This window comes from Phascolarctos cinereus, unplaced genomic scaffold (genome assembly GCF_003287225.1).
Source record: "Phascolarctos cinereus isolate Bilbo 61053 unplaced genomic scaffold, phaCin_HiC Scaffold_4;HRSCAF=312, whole genome shotgun sequence".
NCBI lineage: Eukaryota > Metazoa > Chordata > Mammalia > Diprotodontia > Phascolarctidae > Phascolarctos > Phascolarctos cinereus.
Genome location: NW_027555847.1, coordinates 470,915,095 through 470,935,415, shown reverse-complemented (window position 1 = coordinate 470,935,415; position 20,321 = coordinate 470,915,095). Strand labels below are relative to the sequence as shown.

Genomic DNA, 20,321 nt, shown 5'->3' with positions numbered 1-20,321 from the left:
TTAATAATTTCGAGTTTAGAGACCTTGGCTATGTCCATCCAACTGTTAAAAGGATTAATACACTGAAAAGGTTCCTCTATTGATAAAGCTTGTTAAGGTGATAAAAATAACAAATGACTTTTGGGTAGCACTTTAGAGATACTATCTCATTTGAATCTCAAAACAACCCTGTGAGATGGATGCTACAGCATTATTATTCCAACTTTACAGATAAGAAAATTGAGTCTCAAAGAGGTTTTTTGGCTTGTTTGCAACTAGTATCAGTGTATTTGAAATCAGTCCTCTCTTACCCCAAGTCCATCATGCTGTTCACACTGCCTAATAAGCAGCATTATGAAGTGTTATAGGGAGAAAATGAGATCTTACACCATGTAGTGAAATGATTAAGATGACATTTCAGGTCCCTTCCAAGTCTCTATTTTCATAATGCGTGCTAAAGTGCTGTATAATTGTAAACCACACATAAGTATAAGCTATAATTAAGGCTCAGATAGATCTTTGATCTCATTGATTTGGAGGTTCCCTCCAATGATATAGATCCATACCTGATCATCCTATGTGACTCTTGTCTGTCCCCTCCCATAACTTTACCACAAGAGACCCACCCAACAGACTAAATGCCTTATTCTTTATTCTGACATTATGAGGGTATTGGTGGAGCCTATCTACCTGATCCCTCACCCTTGCTACATGACCATCCCATTTTTTTCCTGTCATGCTATTGGATGTTGGGCCTAACTCAGCATCTTGGTAGTTTAGGTCTCATATTGAAATGGAATGAAATATTTATGGGTCACCCAACAGTTAACAAAAGATTCACTTGCCCATGACAGAGGAAGGATATTCAACAAGGATTTGCAGTAAAGACACAGTGAGGTGATTTAGTTCTTCCCTTCCTTTGAGTTGTCCATGGCAGTCTACCAGTCAAGCATCAGACAGGGGGCTGGAGTTCCTTGTGGATTTTTTTTCCCTCATGACCAGGAAGGTGTTGTCAACAGCCAATCAGTCAATAAGCATTTATTAAAAACCTACTGTATATCAAGCATTGTGCTAAGTGCTGGGAAAACAAAGAAGGAAATCCAGAGCCTTTAGTCCCTAGAGCCAATTGAGTTTTGAGAATGGTTTCAATACTTTTCAAGAAAAAGAACTAGCCTTGCCCACTACATAGAGACTTTCATGGCTATTTTTCCTACTCCACATACAATTCCCTGTTTACATCTTTTATTCTTATTCTTCCTTCAAGGTCCTCATTGGCTACATGTCCAAGCCTGCACTTCTTCATTGTCTTCTATGTAATACTCATTTTCAGTTCTTCGGACTTTTGTGTTCAGTGTTTAAAGTCATACAACAACATTGTTAGAAGCTATTTTTAATATAGTTCCATAAATAACTGGTCTGTGCTGGTTAGAGAAACAGGACAGATTATATCAACACCCTATATAGGAGCACATCCCCCAAAACAAATGGAATGAGTTTGTGATCATCTATATGGATGATTATGTATAAATTTCTATGACTATCCATGTACCTCGACTTGCCAGACTTTACTCTCTCATTGTTCCTCTTCCCAAAGTAAGTAGAAATTCAATCCTTCCCCTACCACACACCCATTAGGTTCTAAAATCAAATGATTACTAAATTTCTGATTTTCCCTTCATTAAGCAAGGAATGAAACAATTTGGGCTACTTGAAAAGGGAGTAATTTTAACATTGGAAGGAAGGAAACAAGCATTTATTAAGTACCTACTGAGTACCTACACAGTGACTAGCACAAGCACTTCACAAATATTATCTCATCTGAAGCTTACAACAACCTGAGGAGGTAAGTGCTATTATTATATTCACATTACAGTTGAAAAAGTGGAGGCATTAAGTGTCTGAAACTGTATTCATATTCAGGTCTTCCTCATTACAGGCCCAGCATTCTACCCAATACATCACTTTGCTGCCTATAAACACAGGATTATGGACCTAGACATAGAAGACCATCAAGTCCAGCCCCTCATTTTACAGATAAAGAAACTGAGGTCCAGAGACTAAATGTCAGAGATGGGATTTATATATACCCAGATTATTTGACTCCAGAGTCAAGACTCTTTCCATTTTACCATGTTGCCTCTCATGTTCTGACTCAGGAAAAAAAGTTCGGATAAGTAACATGTTAACCCAAACTCTTTATTATTTGTTGTTGTTATTCTGTTGTTTCAGTCATGTCTGCATCCTTGAAAATCCTTTGAGGTTTTCTTAGCAAAGATACTGAAGTGGTTTGCCATTTCCTTCTCCAGTTCATTTTACAGATGAGGAAACTGAGACAAACAGGGTTAAGTAACTTACCCAAGGTCATACAGCTAGTAAGTGGAAGATGAGTCTTCCTGACTGCAGACCCAGCGCTCTATCCACTTTACCACCCAGCTCCCCATGTTAACCAAATGAGAAAGCCAAAATCACCAAACTGCAAACATTGTTGCAATGAAGTTTTTGCATATTTTACATCAGCTCTGCTTTTTTGACCAACCTACAATAGAAACCAGGTTACACAGAATGCTTTTCTGGTTCTGCTCCTCTGATAGTCACTCTTTATAATGAAAGTATCTAATTTTATGCTCTCTCTACATGAGGTAAAAGGAGATAAGTGAAAGGTTAGAGTATTTTTTGACTCTGCCATCAAGCAGTAATTTTAATCAAAGACTTCTATAAAGACATAGAGAAAAAAAATAAAGTTGGACAATAAAAATGGTAAAAACAGTGGTAGGATGCATTTTTAAAAAGATGGAATTTAACACACATGAATCTAAAGTCCTTCATTTTTGTTTAAAAAAAAAAAGAAGCCCCAAAACACATATAATCTGGAGCAGTATGTCTAAACAGTAGTTCATGTCCCAAGAGGAGTTAATTTCCATGTACTGCAAGCTTATTGGCTTAAAAGTGAATGTGATCTTAGGCTGCTTTCATAGCAACCATAAAAAGCCTCTAGAACACAAGAGGCAGGAGCCCTGCTATCCTCTGTACCAATCCAACCACATCTGGATAGTTGTCTTTGGATTTGGATGCTGCATCTTAAGAAAAACATGGAAAAACTGAAATGAGTTCAAATACAGGCTTCCGGAATATTGAGGGGACTCTAAGGCATACCATTCAATCAGTAGGCATGCTCAGACATGAATTCTCTGTGGTGTTCATTTGGGGAGCAACAGTGGAGATCTTGAGTAGATACCACACACACATGCACATGCACACAGACACATACACACACACACACACACACACACACACACATACATCCCCCAAAGGAAGACACAGATAGAGACATATACAGCAAAAGACACAAATACACAGGGACAGCTAGGTGGCACAATGGATAGGGCACTAGCCCTGGAGTCAGGAGGACCTAAGTTCAAATCCAGCCTCAGACATATAACACTCACTAGCTGTGTGACTCTGGGCAACTCACTTAACCCCAACTGCCTCACTAAAAAAAAAAAAGAAAGAAAGAAAGAAAAAGACACAAATGCAGATGCCAGGCTGCACAAAGACCTGAGGGAGGTCTGTACATCATGCTGCATTTATAGGGAACCTTGTGTATTTAAGGGATTTCTCCAGATGGAGACACAGAAGGAAAAAAAGACAGCCTTTGTGGGAGTGAGAAGAACAAGATTCAAACTTTCATTGAAAGAAATTGGGAGAAGAGGCAAGGTGGCCCAGCTTCACTCAGCCTTGGTCAAAGACCTATACAGTACACTATATGCAAGGTCCAAAGTGGGAAAAGGACATAACAGGGGATATCTCTGACTTGTCCCTTAGCTAGTATAGTGACATGGACCAAATAAGTAGAGAGGGAGAGTATATAAAACAGAGACAAGTGTTGCTTAATGCTCTTTAGAAAGAAGGTGAGAGGATTTTCCTTACTCTAGAAGGGTCCAAATATAAACCAATTCTGAAGTTTTGATGGACAAAAACAAAGTTGTTCTATATCTGATATCTTGTTAGCCTTAATGCTTACAGGGGAGCTGATGATCTTTAGGGAAAAAAAGGAATATTCTGATATATTATTATCCTCACTTTATAGGTGAGAAAAATAGGAAACAGAATGATTAAGCGACTCTCTCATTCATAACTCTACTATCTATTGTAGCATGGACTCAAACTTAAGCCTCTGGTCTAGTGAACCTGCTGTTGTGTATATCACAAATTCAGACTTAGGGGCAGCATGATCCAGTGAGATTATTACTAAGAGAGGATTCCAAGGTGAACTCAGTCACCTTGTTACAAGGGATTGTTCTTCGAGCAAGTGAGGGAAGAGGGATTTATTAGAAAATAAGGGTGATTTAAAAAAATAACAACAACAACAAAGGACAGAGAATTAGACCTATGATTTCATTGCTGAAGGGAACTCTCAGATGAGATAACTCCCTCTACAAATGTAAGTCAACATCTTCTTGGAAACTTGTAAGTCTTAGTGAGTTTTCCAGAACACTGATGGGTTAAGCATCTTGTCTAAAGAGACATAGCTAGGATAGTATGTGTCAGAAACAGGACTTGAAACCAGATCTTCCTGGCTCCAAGGTGTTCTCTCTGCTCTCTTTCCATATTGTGCTGTCTCCAAGGACATGAATAAAAACGAGAGTTTAAAAAAGAAAGAAAAATCAATGACAGTGGCAGAAAAACATATGGAATCACTTAAAAATCAGAACATTGTCCAACATCCATGTCACCATTAACCTCAGATTCTCACCACCTAGAATTCTGTATGAACAAAACTTGATTCCTGGATTTGAATTCAACTCATATATATACACACCACTTTCATTTCATCTCATGTGATTGGAATTGACTTTTTATTTCAATAGAAATCATTTCAATTTCCTGTGCTTATAAATGAAATGGTGAAAGAGGGAGGGGAATCTGGTCCATAAGAATATTTTAGTTTCTTTTTAGAGATGAAGGTAAGAGATATATCAAGAGAGAAAATTTCCATGTTGAATTCAAGAACAGGCCTGGGCTAACATTCCTGGAACCTGAGGGTTATTCATCTCACAAAGCCAAATTACCTTTACTTTTTGTCACCCCTAGGATGAAACATGACAGCTGTTGATCTCTTTGAGTGTTTTTAGCACTCTGAGGGCAATGATCTGTGGAGTGTGATACTCAGTGGAGTAAGAAAGGCAGGCATTTCAGAAAGACAGATAGTGGATATTATTGGAAAGAGAATGATAGCCTCATTGTTGGCACCCTCAGGCGGCTCATTAGTAATATTATTCGCCTGCTTCCCCCAAGTCAAGGGAAGAAATATGTAAGGATGAAAAACAGTAGTAGGATTAGGGGTGGGAAGACAGGTCAATTTACAAAAGGTCATTTCTCTTAAAAGAGGATTTTAAGCGATATTCTTTGAACATAGGCATTCTAAAGCAGATATATTTCAATAGCTTGTAAACATGAAGAATTTATGGTTGGCTTTCATGTCCTTTTAAAAGTCATTCACCATTAAAGTAGACCCGGTGTGATTAGAAACAGCCATTGGGAGAGCATTAAAAACAGGTTTGTGATTTTTATAGGATAGCCAAAGCAAAGTGTTTCTCACTTCCCCTGTTCCAAACTCCCAATGTTAAACATTCCAAAGAATTAATGTGTGTATAACAACTTGGTTTCATTTCCTGGGTTAGCACATTAGATGTCACCATTTCTCAGAGTTTTACCACCTTCAAGATAGATAATTGGAAAGCTGAGTCAACAATCTCTACCTTTCCACTTACTGTTCACACCAAACCTTCTCTTCAGCCTTATCATGACCTTCCATTTCCTTGTTCTACCCCTACTCTCCCTCTCCATGGTTTCCGTTGCCTCCATATCTGTCCTTAAGCCTATAGTTAACCAATTAAATGGTTCACTACACGCATTATCTCCCTGATTCTCCACCATTCCCAACTTGTGTTAAGGAACTCCTACCATACAATTTCTCTGGCCTGTTTAATTCATAGCTATTTAATATTATTGAAGGAAATCTCTTATCTACACTGTCTTAATCTACTAACACTTCATTTCAGAACCTCAATTGAGCCAATAAATATTTTGTCAGTCAATAAACATTTAGTTAGTGCCCATCATATGGCAGACTGTCTTAAGCATTAGGGATACAAAGAAAAGCAAAAAAATAGTCCCTGCCCCCAAGGAGATTACATTCAAATGGTGAAAACAACTTGTAAATAACTAGTACATGTGAGATTTTTATACTGTAAATGGAAAGTAAGCTTAAGGGGAAGGCATTAGCAGGTGGGAGAGTAAAGAAAGGCCCTCCCAAGGAGGTAGATTTGGACTAAGTGTTCAATGAAGTTGAGAAGGCTTAAAGGTGGAGTGAGAAGGACATCCAATGCAAAGATAGAGAGGTGGGAAATGAAGTATCATATACATATGGAGATGGAAACTGGAGTATCATATGGAAGGAATATCAAGTAGGTCAGTGAGGTTGGATCCTAAAGCATGTGGAAGAGAGTTAAGTAGAAAAAGACCAGAAATATAGAAAGAATCAGATTGTTAAAGAAGTAAATGATTGACCAAGGATTATATATTTGTTCTTAGAGGTAGTAGAGGGGTTTTTTTTGGGGGGGGGTGAAATGTTTGGACTTATGATTTAGAAAAAAATTCTTTGGACAGCTGAGTGGAGATTAGATAGTAATGGGTAAAGCTTTGAAGCAGGGAGACTAATTAGAAGGCCATTATAATAGTCCAGACTTTTTTTTTTTATTATATTGGCCCTGCCTACCCATGAACAATTAATATTTCTCCAATTGTGACTGAAAAGATGATGGTGTCCTCAACAGGAACAGAGAGGTTCAGAAGAAGGGAAAGTTTTTTGGGGAAGATAATAAATTCTCTTTTGGATGTGTTGAGTTCGAGATGCCTATGGGATATCTAGTTCCAGATGTTCAAAAGGCAGCTGATAATGTGGGTCTAGAGTTTAGAAAAGAAGTGGTAGGTAGGTAGGTAGGTAGATAGATAGATAGATAGATAGATAGATAGATAGATAGATAGATAGATTGATCTGGGAGTCATCTTATAGAGATGATAATTGAATCCATCAGAGCTGGGGAAACAGTAGAGTAAAAAAAGAAAAGATCCCAGCATAACATCTTTGGGACCTGCAATAGTCAGTTCTCATAACATGGATGAAGAACCAGCAAAGCAGACTGAGATAGAGTGATCAGACAGATAGGAGCTTAAGAGAGAGCAGTAAATCACGAAAACACAAAGAGGAGAAGAGTGTCCAGGAGGAAGAAGCGAATGACAATGTCAAAGGTTAAACAGAGGTCAAGAAAGATAAGGTCATTAGATTTGGCTATTAAGAGATCATTGGTAACTTTGGAAAAAAACAGTCTCAGATGGATGATGAGGCCAGAGGCCAGGTTGCACAGGGTTTGAAAGAGAGGAGAAGTTGAGTGTAGATGCTTTCTCAAGGAGCTTATCCATGAAAGGGAAAGGAGATAAATGATGAAAGCTAATGGGAGTAGGATCAGTTGAGAATTGGTTGGTCTGTTTTTGAGGCTGGGAAGACGTGGGTGTGTTTGTAGCCTTCAAGGAGGGAAGGAGCCAGTAGATTAGCACTGATTGGAAATAAGAGAGAGAATAGGGGTGACTATGGGGACAATGTGCTAGAGAAAACAGGAGGGAATGGGATCAAAAATACTTGTAGAGAAATTGTCCTTGGCCCAATATAGAAATGTTTTATATCACTGTACATGTATAACCTATATCTGATTACTTACCATCGGGGGGGGGGGAGCCGAGGAAGGGAGGTAGAGAATTCGTAACACAGAAGTTTAAATAAAACAAAATTTAAATTAGTAAAAAAAGAAAATATATCAAGGGGAAAAAAAGAAGAAAAAAGAAATTGTCCTTGGCAAGGAGAAGGGTCATCTCTCCATCACAACCAGGGATAAAAGAGTAGGATGCCTGAGAAAAGTAAAATGAAGAAGAAGAGAGAAGAGGGAGCTCACTGTGAATGCCTTCAGTTGTTTTAGTAAAGTATGAAGTGAGGTCCTAATATGAGAAGTTGGTGGTAGGTAGTGCAGAGGAAAGCTTACCTTTGCCATTCTGTAATTTTGATCTCACATTTTTAAATCTCCTCACTCATTTTTCTTAGCCTCTATTCCAGATCTCTTCTCCTTTCCCATCACACCAATACCTAGGAGCAACTCCGTATTTATAACAATCTCATACGTAATTTAGAAAATAAAGCCATTTGATGTGATTTCCCTCAACTTTTCTCCATTCCTCAAAAGTTTCTTTGCAACATCACCTATAATTAGTTCCCAATTAATACCAAGGAATAGTAATAGGGAATCCCCCTGAAGTACCACACTGTATGCCTACATTGGGCTGAAATCAAATGCCATGTTTTATATATTATGGCAGATTATAATATATACATTATATATATTGTGACTTAGAATAGTGCAAATTCCAATACATGTGACCACTTCAGGCAATTCATTACTATCTCTAATTAAGACCTAGATGTAGTCCCATTTTTTCCCCTCTGGTCGCAGAAAGAGCCATATCCTTACTTATCCCTATGGATAATCTCTCTACCTTGATCCTATTCCTTCCCACATTCTACAGGGTATTGATCCCATCAGCCACTCCTGCTTGCATGCAGTTGCCCCTACTAGCCCATCTTTCTCATTCCCTTCACTGCTAAACTTCAAAAAAACTTGTGGATGCTTGATGTCTCTGCTCCCTTATTATCCACTCTCTTCTCAAATCCTTACACCTGTGTTTCTGCCCTCATCATTCTAGAGAAAGTGCTGTTTCTAAGGTAAGCATGACCTCCTTAATAACAACTGCAGTGGTCTTTTTTTGGTTTTCATCCTCCTTGACTTGTGTAGCTTTTAACCTTACATAATGGTCTAGTGAGAAGAACATGGGCTCTAGAGTTAGAAGATTTGGGTTTGAATACTGACTCTGATACCTATATACCCTTTGAGTCTCAATTCTTTATCCTTAAAATAAAGGATTTCATAAGAGGTCTTTGAGCCCAACTCCTCATTTTACAGATGAGGATACTGAGGTTCCAAAAAATTAAGTGACATTTGCAAGGTCATATAGCTAGTAAGTTTCTGAGGCTGAATTTGAACTCAGGTCTTCCTGACTGCAAGCTCAGAACTTGATAGAATGATAAAACTAAATTATTTCTAAGGCCCCCTTCAACTCTAATTCCTAAGCTCCTATTTATCATGCCTTTATCCAAATAGAGCTAGAGCCCAAAGGTATAAATCAGAAGGCCGAAAGGGGAGGTTTCTCTCCCAGAACCACAGCTAGCTATGTGATTTTAAGCAATTCGCATGTACTATGGCAAAGGGCTTCCCATTCAACTCCATAAAGCAGTCTCCACTCAGTTCCCCAAGCTGCCATTCAAATCAATGACAGGTAAGCACATAGAACTCCTTGGAGAAAGGGACAGTTCTAGTGCAAGGCACTGCTATGTCCCATGAGAGGGAGGCATCAAGGTATATTGGAAATAGTACTGTATTTGAAGTTAGAAGGAAGAAAGGAAGGAAACAAGCATTTGTTAAGCACCTATCATGTGCCAGGCACTTTACAATATAATCTCATTTGATCTTCACAACAACCCTGGGATGTAGGTGCTATCATCCACATTTTACAGCTGAGGGAAGTGAGGCAGACAGAGGCTGAGTGACTGCCCAGAATCACTCAGCTGGTAAGTATCTGAGGCTGGATTTGAACTCAGGTCTTCTTGACTGCAGGCTCAGTACTTGATCCCCTGTGCCATTTTGCTATGAGAAGAGTAGACCTTCATGGTCAGCTCTGGTCTTTTAGCAGCTGTGTGAACCAAAGTAAGTCAATTCCTCTTTGAGTCTCAGTGTTCTCTTCTGTAAAATGAAAGAATTGACCCGCATGATCTCTCAGATCTCTTGGAACTCTGAAGTCCTGTGAGTAATCTGTTTTGTATGTTCATATATGTAATCAAAGGAGAAAAAAAGCAAGAGCAGGTCTGATTTCTCACCTCCCACAGGGCCCAGAAAACAAAGATCTTCACCAGTAATTTACTCACCTTGTTTACAACAAACAGCAGAAACAGGAATACACTCTTGAATGAGATACACAATGTTATTTTAAACCATTTGCTTGAAGACAAGCAAAAGACAGTGTTCATTATTTCAATTTGCATAAATATTTCAAATGATTGTCAGATGCTACTGTTTAGGTGCCTAATACTAGACGCATTTTTCTAAACTATTTATCTACCAAATTATTGAGTACCAGCACTCTCCTATTTACAAATATTCAGTTAGGAACAGTTTATATGTAAACTGTTACCACTACTCTCCTCTTTCTCACCTGCTATGGGACAGAAACTTGAATGACAAATAAATGTACATTAGAAGATATTTTTTTTCCTTTTTGACCAAGTGCTCAGTAACTACTCCCGTATAATATTTTAGCAGTGGCAAGTTGCACCTAACTCAAAACTGAGATATGAAAAACCCATGTGTAAAAGAAATGTTTACAGGGAACAAATTAGCTGCAATATTCCAGTTTCAGCTGAGACTCACACAGATAACTATGCTACAATACCAACATAAGGAACTATCTGATTCAAGATCTCTTTCCCACCACCTCCTTTTTTCTCCTTCAAGGACACAGTACTTGTGCCCCTGTCTTGTTTTCCCCTCCATTTTCTACCTTTCAGATAATCTTTCTGACATATAGATACACACCCTCTTGAACTATTTTCCTCCTTCACAATCTTCTTCAGCACTCACCTACTTTATGTCAGAAGTTCATGGTCTGTCATGGGCACTGAAGGGCAAATCTTTTTAGTGATGGAGAGATAAGTCCAGGTATGAAGGATCATACTTCAACCCCGAAGTCAAATCTGCAAGGCATAAAATCACCTCTCAGATCATATTTTTTTTTGATATATTCACTGTCCTGGGTTATAAGCAGTACAAGGCCCAAACATGACCCATACAAGACCTCTAGGGAAATACAGATATATTATACAACCCCTTCCCACTCCTTACCAACCTTTCCCCCAAACCACCACCACCAGAGGTACAATAGCTAGGGTCACACATAGCAATACAAAACAAGTGGGAAAAACTGTAGTCCACCAAAGGCAAGTTTCTTTTCAGACCCCTTCCAGATCCTTTCCACTTCTCTCATTCATACACTACATTATAACTTGAACAAGGGCTGGGGCAGTCTGACCATTATACATCAGCACTGAAGGCAGTGAAAATCTGGCTTAAATATGAGCTTGGGTGACTTTAGACATGGTATTTCACCTCTCCCAACCTCAATTTCCTCGTATCTAAAAGTGAAGAAATTAGATTAGATGACCTCTAAGGTGATGTCTAGCTCTAAATCTACAATCCTATAGTATAAGTAGAATGCCTGTTATTCATCTGCACACATGTATATCTTGGTATTCTACATTAGAACCCACATGTATAATGTCCACTGTGTGTGTGTGGGGGGGGGGCAATGGTCTTTGCATTTAAAAAGTGCTCAAATTTTCTGAAAAGATATCTTCCTTCCCTAGGCCAGCATCTTCTTTCTACTGAAAATAGATTCAGTCTCTGTGTTTGCTAGTCTGAAGGGGAAAAAAAGCAGCTGGCTCTAAAGAGTTGATCTGAGCTGAAACTAGAGTATAAAAAAAATCTACTTTGTCCTACAGACCTTCAATGTATTTATTTCTTTTCAAATGGACTTTTAAAATCTCAACTTTGTGTTAGATACAACATTTCCATAAAATTGTATGTGGGCAGTCCCTCCAGACTTGGTCAAAGAAGAAAAACATTTAATGTCCATATTTTTGTCATTAAAGTTTCAAGATCTCTTTAAGTTACAGAATCAATTCTATGGTGTCCCAAGTGAACACCTGAAAATAAGAACAGTGAATCAACCTATGCTTCTAATTCTATTCAATCAGTTCATTGAAATCATTACTGGGTCTCTTTACAGAGTTTATTGTGTCTTGTGAGTAAACTATTTGGCCACTAGTCCTCATTATATATAGTTAAAAGTGCTACCTTTCATGTACACAGATGAGACCTCTGATCTTGAAGTGTTCTTTTCCTTAGTTCATTGGTACACATGTGAGACAGTCAGAATTAAGGATTAAATTTGTGGTTGGATCAAGGTAAAACTAATTGGCCCACCTGAGAATCAAAACTCTTCAACCTTGACTTATTAATTAGCATTCTGCTATAATGAATTGAGAGCTCAGGAATGAGTGGGAGGAAGAAGTAAAGAAGGAAACAGGAGACAGAAAAGTCAAATGGACTGACAATTAAAATGAACAATTCTCTTCCCTCACAGAAAAATCACTTATCACTTATGTATTCCTATAACAACATTTCTCACAGGACTCTGGAAAAAGTAACAACCATATCCAGGCACATTCAGGCTTTTGGGTCTCCTTGCACAAGATCTATACAATTCAGAAATTTCCGTGTTAAATTTATTATATCTTTCTAAAAAATAAGCTTCATATAATAAGGGATATGCAGGTTCATGTACTTTCTTCTCTTTTTTTTTTGTTCTACTATGTATATGGAATTGCCCATTTTATTTGATGATTGGCAGATCTATAATATGGGTATATATGTATGTATGTGTATACACATACACACATATTTAAATATGCAGAGGAGACCTAAGGTCAAGAGTAGAGATAGTTCAAAGGGAGATATGGACAAGCAGAGCAATGCTGTTATTATCATGTTATAATTAATATAACCAACAAGTTGTATATAATAGTTATATCAATTCATGCACAATTCCCACTTTCTAGCCTTCTTTATGCATGTAAATATTCACCCTTCAGGATTTTCAAGTTCACATTTTCTTTAAAAAGACATACTGACCTGTATAATAATTAATGTATTAGTACATCTGTAAGATTTTTACTCATTCTTTCAATTTCAAGCTGGAGTAGTTAGGAGCCATTTGTGTCTTAGAAATGTGTTCTTCTTGTTCAGTCTTGTCTGGTTCTTTGTGACCTCATTTGGGGTTTTCTTGGCAAAGATACTGGAGCGGTTTGCCATTTCCTTCTCCAGCTCATTTTACAGATGAAGCTGAAGCAAGTAAGGTTAAGTGACTTGCTCAGGGTCACACAGCTACTGAGTCTGAAGTCAGATTTGAACTTAGGAAGATGAATCAATTTGACTCCAGGCCAAGCACCATCTACTGCACCATCTAGTTTCCTGTGTTAGCAAATGATTTGTGTATAATGGTAGCCATCTGTAGGGCTGGGGAGTGGGGAGGGTTAAGGAGGAGGGAAGAAAAAAACATGTAGTAACTTTATTATATATTTAAAAAGAATAGCAAGTTCTCTGATTTGCAGTTTCATGTGCAATCATCTTTTTTATTGTACTATGTTATGGAAATGCTTATTTATTCCATAAATTTTAAAAAATTGAGAATAATCAAATGTATTTAGGAACCTTTTATACATTAGAAACTGGGAATAATCAAATTCCTAATAATTGAAAAAATAAAATAGTAAAATCTATTCTTAGGAAAGCTCACATGTTCTAGTTCTTTGATTCTTCCAACTTTTTCTCCAGGCTCACTTCTCTCTCTCTCTTTTTTTAATCTCTTCTGCCCCTTTCCTTTCCTTTCCTTCTTCCCCTAAATCTCAGGCCTTGTCACTCTCAATGAATTATTAGGTCTTTTTTTTCTGCTCTGTGTGCTTTATTATGCATCAGTGTTCTGATGGTTGCTAGATAGTGTGATTACTGTAAGTTGCCCCTAAAAGCAGAAGCAAGTTGCAGTCATGAAATGTGGCATCTAGCCAGAAATCAATATGGTATACACAAGATTGCTGTAACATTTGGAGTTCATAGCATTTCATCGCTTGGTTCCAGACTCCATAACCTTTTGTGCTGTGATGCTATCCTGTGTATAGGAATTTTAAATCAAAATGAAAAAGGAGAAACACAGGTGTATATAAATTTAAAAAGCAATTTTGGAAGCAAGGTTGGTAAGCGTATGTGTATGTGTGTATACACACATATATTTATATACACCCATACTTACACACATACATAGATACAGACACACTCACTTACATGTGTATACATACACATACAAATACAAAGATAGCTCTTGTTTTGTTTTGACAGACCTGTGATTTCACAGCTATAGAGGACCAATTCATAGTGAGGGATTTATTCTACCAATGTATATCAAAACTTTTTCTGAAACATCTAATCTTAGAAAGGTGTCTAGGACACCGACAAGTTAAATTATTTATTCACAGTTTATATATATGTGGGCTGAACTGTAGTATCATTGTCATAGGGCATTCTCAGTGAGAAAACTCCCTTTACCCATGCAAGTGGACACTTGCTTTTCAACCTATAGTCTTAAAATACAATAACTGGCACATAGTAGGCACTTAATAAATACTATCAAGTGATTGATAAGAAAGTTGCTTGGGTCACCTAAGAGGTCAAGTGACTTGACCAGAGTCACAGCTAGTATGTATCAAAGGGGAGATTTGAACCCAGGCATTTCTAACTCAGAGGCTGGCAATCTACTACATCATATCGGTATGTGTATGTGCATGTGTGTAAAACCATATACACCACATATATACACACATGTATGTGCGTATATCACCATATGCATACGTACACATTTGTATATGCCTATATATATATGCCTATATATAAACAGACATACATATGTACATATACCTAAATTTGGATTGAAGTTAGCAGCTTACAAAAGATGATTTTGGATAGGTAGCATAGTGTACAAAAGAAACCAATGGTTTGAGATAAATCACATCACAGTCACAACATCTCAGAGTTGGAAGGGACCCCAAGAACCATCTAGTCCTATCAACCCTTAAAAATACCACTGATATCACACCCAACAAATGGTCATTTCGATGTTTGCTTAAAGATTTCTGGAAAAAAGGAAAGCAAAGCATGCACTTTTCTTGTGGATGGCTCTCATTGTTAGAACATGTTTCCTCACATTGAATCTCAATCCACCAATCTGAAACTTCTACTTATTACTCTTAGTTCTACTTTCCAGGGCCCAGAAGCAAAGGCCTAACTTCTCTTCCCAGTGGCAGCCCTTGGAGATGTTGCTGTTCAGTTGTTTCAGTTGTGCCTAGCTCTTCTTGACCTCGTTGTTTTCTTTGCAAAGATACTGAAATGGTTTGCCACTTCCTTCTCCAGCTCATTTTACAGATGAGGGAACGGAGGCAAATAGGGTTAAGTGACTTGCCCAGGGTCATACAACTAGTAAGTGTCTGAGGCTGGATTTGAACTCAGGAAGATGAGTCTTCTTGATTCCAGGCTGGCACTGCCTTGAAGTATTTGAAAACAATTACGTACTTCAAAAAGATTCTCTGTTCTAGACTAAATAGCTCCAATTCCTGCAACCACTTCACACACCTACACACACGCACACACACACACACACACACACACACATATTACACATATACGTGTGTGTGTGTGTATAAAATCTTGAAGGCTTTCATGCTGATCATTCTCTTTTACACCACTGTTCTTAAAATGTTATGTCCAACTGTGTAGGGAATATTCTAGATGTGGTCTGATCAAGGCAGAATACACTGAGACTATTATCTCCCTCATTCCAGACATTATGCTTCCTTTAAACCAGCCAAAAATCACAGCAGCTTCTTTGGCAGACATAAAATATGGCTGAGCTTACAGTTTGATAAAACCCTAAGACCTTCTACACGTAAAATACTGTCTAGCTACACCTCCTCATCTTGTACTTGTGAAGTTGATTTTTTTTAACTTTGAGATAAGACTTTATGTCTGTCCTTATAAAATTTAATCCTGCTCAATTTGGCCCAACATTCTAGATCTTTTAGGATCCTAATTCTGTCATCTAGAATGTTAGATAATTCTCTCTCTCTCTCTCTCTCTCTCTCTCTCTCTCTCTCTCTCTCTCTCTCTCTTTGTCTCTCTCTGTCTCTGTCTCTCTCTGTCTCAGCTTTGTGACACAACAGCCAGGCCCTATACAAGCCTGCCATGAGGTTGGACTTCCCAGAAACCCTGAGAACAGCAATGCTGCCTACTGTATGCTGCCTGATGGGAGGCCAGGCTTCCAACCTTCTTGCAGACTCAACATCATTAAGGGTCCTACAGTTGGTCATTAGGTGAAGTGCCAGGATCTCAAGGACCAGGATGTTTGGGAGACTTTGAACTTTCTACTCACCTTCTAGCATGAACTGTGCACCTCCTATCCACAGATACTTTGTCTAGACTCATTCCAAAATGGTTGGCATACTTCCAACCCTCTTATTCTTCCTATCTTAGGGATACTGAATTCGCAGTTTTTGGAGAAAATGCCACCCTCTCCAGCCCCATCTGTCTACTTCTTCATTGCCATCAACCTCATCTCTACCCCCATAATGTCCCATTCTATATCTGTCTTTCCCTTCTACTATGTCTTCTGGGACTCCTTACCCAAAACCGACAAATTTTCTTTCATTTTGCTCTTCTTCTTCTCTAGTTCCCTCCATCTTCAGGACCTCATTGGATCCCTCCAGATGGCATTACTTTCTGTAACCTAGTCCATATTTCTCCATTTTGTTATGTTGTTTGTCCTTCATTTTTTTTTTCAGCCAAAGACAAGAACATCCATCATATTGGGCAGACTCTTAAGGAGTCTGAACATTAGTAAGCTATTAGCTAGATTATAAGAATCTCACCAGGGGCTAGATTTTAAGAATCTAAGCATCTTAATGGAGGCAAGATGGACCTTATATACAGAAAGACTGTGGGAAGGATCTAGGAGTGGCCAAATAGTCCCTGAGGTAATAGAATTACCAAGGGTGTGAAGTGGCCTGGGGCATAGGGAGGCAAGATATGGAAGGGAGATTGGGTGCAGCCATAATGAAAGTCCAGTTGATGGGATTATATCCTCAGGCCATGTGGGAAAGCCCAGGGTTTTTTCTTTCTGGGGCCCAGATTCCATCTTGTTCATTCCCTGCCTCAAACAAATGGAATCCAAATTCCTTTGGGGTAAGGCGCACAGGTCTGGGCTTCTGAAACTTCTTGCTTGCAAGGGGTGTAGAGCTGTCCCTGCCTTGAGGGGGTCCCAAAGAGGAGGTTGACTGGTACTAAGCACAGGCTGCATCTGGGGAACAATTGAGGACATTGGCTGGTACTTGCTGTTTGCTACCAACTGTAGGTGAATGGCCCTTAGTCTGGAAGACACAAATTTGACAGAAAAAAACTGCGGGCCCAGATATAAAGCAGGGACTAGATTTAGGGCCCAACTTTGAGAGGATAAAACATCCTTAGCTCTGTTTGGATTCAGATAAATCAGTTTTCCAACCAGTATCAAATCCACCTCATAGCCAGACTCAGGAATAGCCAGGTGGGTAACATTTCCTTTCAAAGGAACATAACGAGGAAACTGAGCCAGGAGGATCCCATCTTAGACTGAGGCTAAAATTGTCCTCTCAGATTTTCCCAATGCTGACTTCCCACCAGTATCACATTCTCTCTGAGTAGCTTGTGGCATTTATCTCAGATGATAGACAACAAGTTTCACTAATCACAGCTTAGAAAAACTTTTCCAGGATTTAGATGTCAAACTTAAATTTGTCCTGGTGTAAAAAGCCCATCATTAGAGATTTCCATACACTTGCAAATTCTCAGCAAGCCATACATAACCCAAACAAGCTTTTTGGCTAGTTTACACATTAAAACAATAGCTAACAATAGCTAAATTATTTTAGTAGTAACCAAATAATGAAAAGTTGCTTGACATAACTGATACAGAAAGTTCACCGATTTGAAACTTGAAACAAACCCATTACTAATCAGGTGACTTCAGTTTTGTTAAATGACTTCCAAATTACTTTACACAGAGAATCAACATCTCATCATTTACAGTTAAAACAGCATGCTTACCCAAGTTTGGAGGTTGGCTTCATTGCCTTGAGCAGGATGTGTTGAACCTGGCTAATGCTTCCAGGCAAAGGTTGCCCTAAGATCCTTGGCCATTGCCAGGGGAGCCCACACTGTAGCTGCTGCCCCTCTCCCCTCCTTCCTTTCCCAAGTGGGGGATGGTGAAATCAAAGGTGTTTCAAAACTCCCTAATGATCAATCACAAAACCTCCGGAATATGCCAAGATATTTTTAGCTGTTCTAACTTTCCCTGTAACCTCCATGAAGGAGGATTCAGAGGTGCAGAGGGAAGGGAGTAAGTAAGCCTCAGGGAACCAAAAAGCAACTGCAGTTTTCCCCAATTCCCTGGCACCGAGGGAATTAACAGAATTGAGCATACACTTCCTGATAGTGCTTCTATCCTTGTCCTCTATGCTGCAGAAGTTGTACTCAGGTCCATGGTCTTCAACGGACCCAGTGGACCAAGAGCCTGAGAACATCAGGCTGAGTGAGAGACAGCCTCATAACTGTCTGCCTGAAAAGCATTTCCAAGCCTTGGTGCTTGGAGAGTGACCCCAACTGCAAAGTAAGAAGGGGGGGGCTTACATACCTTCCAGTCTTGGCTGGAGAAGAACTTGGGGTTAGGTAGTTTCCCTGTATGGGCTACCAAAACAATGTAGTTTAGGGATTCAGGGATCCTGGGACCCCAAAATCACAATACATGGGTTCTGCCTGAAAGAATTTGACCTAACCCCTCCTTCAGCCAAAGACAAGTTTATTGGAACATCCATCATATTGGACAGGATCTTAAGGAGTCTGAACGTTAGTAAGCTATCAGCTAGATTATAAGAATCTGACCAGTGGCTAGATTTTAAGAATCTAAGCAGTGGCTAGATTTTAGGAATCTGAGCAGTGGCTAGATTATAAGAATCTAAGCCTGTCCTTCATTTTCTTTTTTTTGTTTGTTTGTTTTTTTGGCTAGGCAATGGGGTTAAGTGACTTGCCCAGAGTCACACAGCTAGTAAGTGTTATGTGTCTGAGGCCGGATTTGAACTCAGGTCCTCCTGAATCCAGGGCTGGTGCTCTATCCACTGCGCCACCTAGCTGCCACCTAGCTGCCCCCTCTGTGCTTCATTTTCAAAGAGGACTAATGACATCAAAGAGTGCTGTCTTGATTTGCACATGAATTGGATTTAAGTGAGGCAGAGTTGCACAATCATCATCTTCATTCTCTTCCCAAGTCATTGAAGTCCAATGGCAAGACAAAAGTCAGAATGACTGGTGATGGCCCAGGATGCCAAGGACGATCTTGGTGCCTCTGATATCTAACCTCTGATGTCTAAGCACTCCAAAGTATCTGTTTCAGCTGTTTTCATGGCTGTTGGAACAAATTGTTCTCATCTGCCCATTCCACTGGGGAAAGTCTTCTGGTTGGGGTAGACATCTCCCCAACATCACCAACAGGTTTGAGACCTATCAGTTACCCTCAATCTGGTTTAGCCTGTCTGCTGAGACAGTTTTACCAAGGTATGGCTGCTTCATATGCTAAAGCTTCTGGGAGCCATAGAGGAGAGCTGGGTGACCAGTTGGACACCAAAGGTGGATGAGCAGCCCTGAAAAGGGCTCAGCAAGCCCTCACACCAGAGATACTAGTCTTTCCTGAACACCCCATACACTCCCAGTTCAATAACCCCGTCTAAAATGGAAATTAAGTTAATCTGTTATTATGTAAGTACAACTCCTGGGCACTGCTATTTTTGACCTTGGGTCAGGTACTTCTGTTCTGGAGAGTTTAGTTTCTTCATTTGTCAGATGATGTCTATGGTCCCTTCTAGCTGCAAATCTATCCTCTAGCAACCTATGAAATAGTTTCTAGACTGTCACAAGTGTCCTGCAAATGAAGTTCAGTTTCCTTCTAATGACTAAAAAGTGTTTCCTTAAAATCATAAATATTATTTATCAATTAAATCCATTTCTCCATCCTATTTTTTTTTATAAACAGCTGGACAGTTACTAATACAATTGTGGAACTCTTCTGGGTTTATGAAACAGTGGCAGAAGGAGTAGAAGCAGACTTCTAAGATCCTTGTAGGTCTACATCTATCATCCTATCAACATCACTACATGATGTGCTTTCCTTGACAGAGGCATTCTTAATAGCTCCAGAGAAGTCTCCTTTTCTCTTCATAAGGGAGCTGAAATCATTTCTAATGAATAAATATTTTCTATTCTCTAGTCTCCAAGTAGTATCTTCTCAAGTCTCAGAGAAACAATCTTTCAACTCTCACACTGGAAAATCATATGATCACAGCTTTAGAAGTTCAAAACCTCAGGGGTCATCTAATATAAACTCATCATTTTACATATAAGGAAACTGAGGTCTTCATATATAAGTGCTTTGGCCAGGAC

At 39.0% G+C, this 20,321-nt stretch overlaps 1 protein-coding gene across 1 annotated transcript in view; it reads left to right on the top strand.

Annotated features, from left to right (window-relative positions):
* The window catches only part of CLVS1 (clavesin 1), a 216,018-nt gene that overhangs the window by 110,970 nt on the left and 84,727 nt on the right, over nucleotides 1-20,321 (top strand).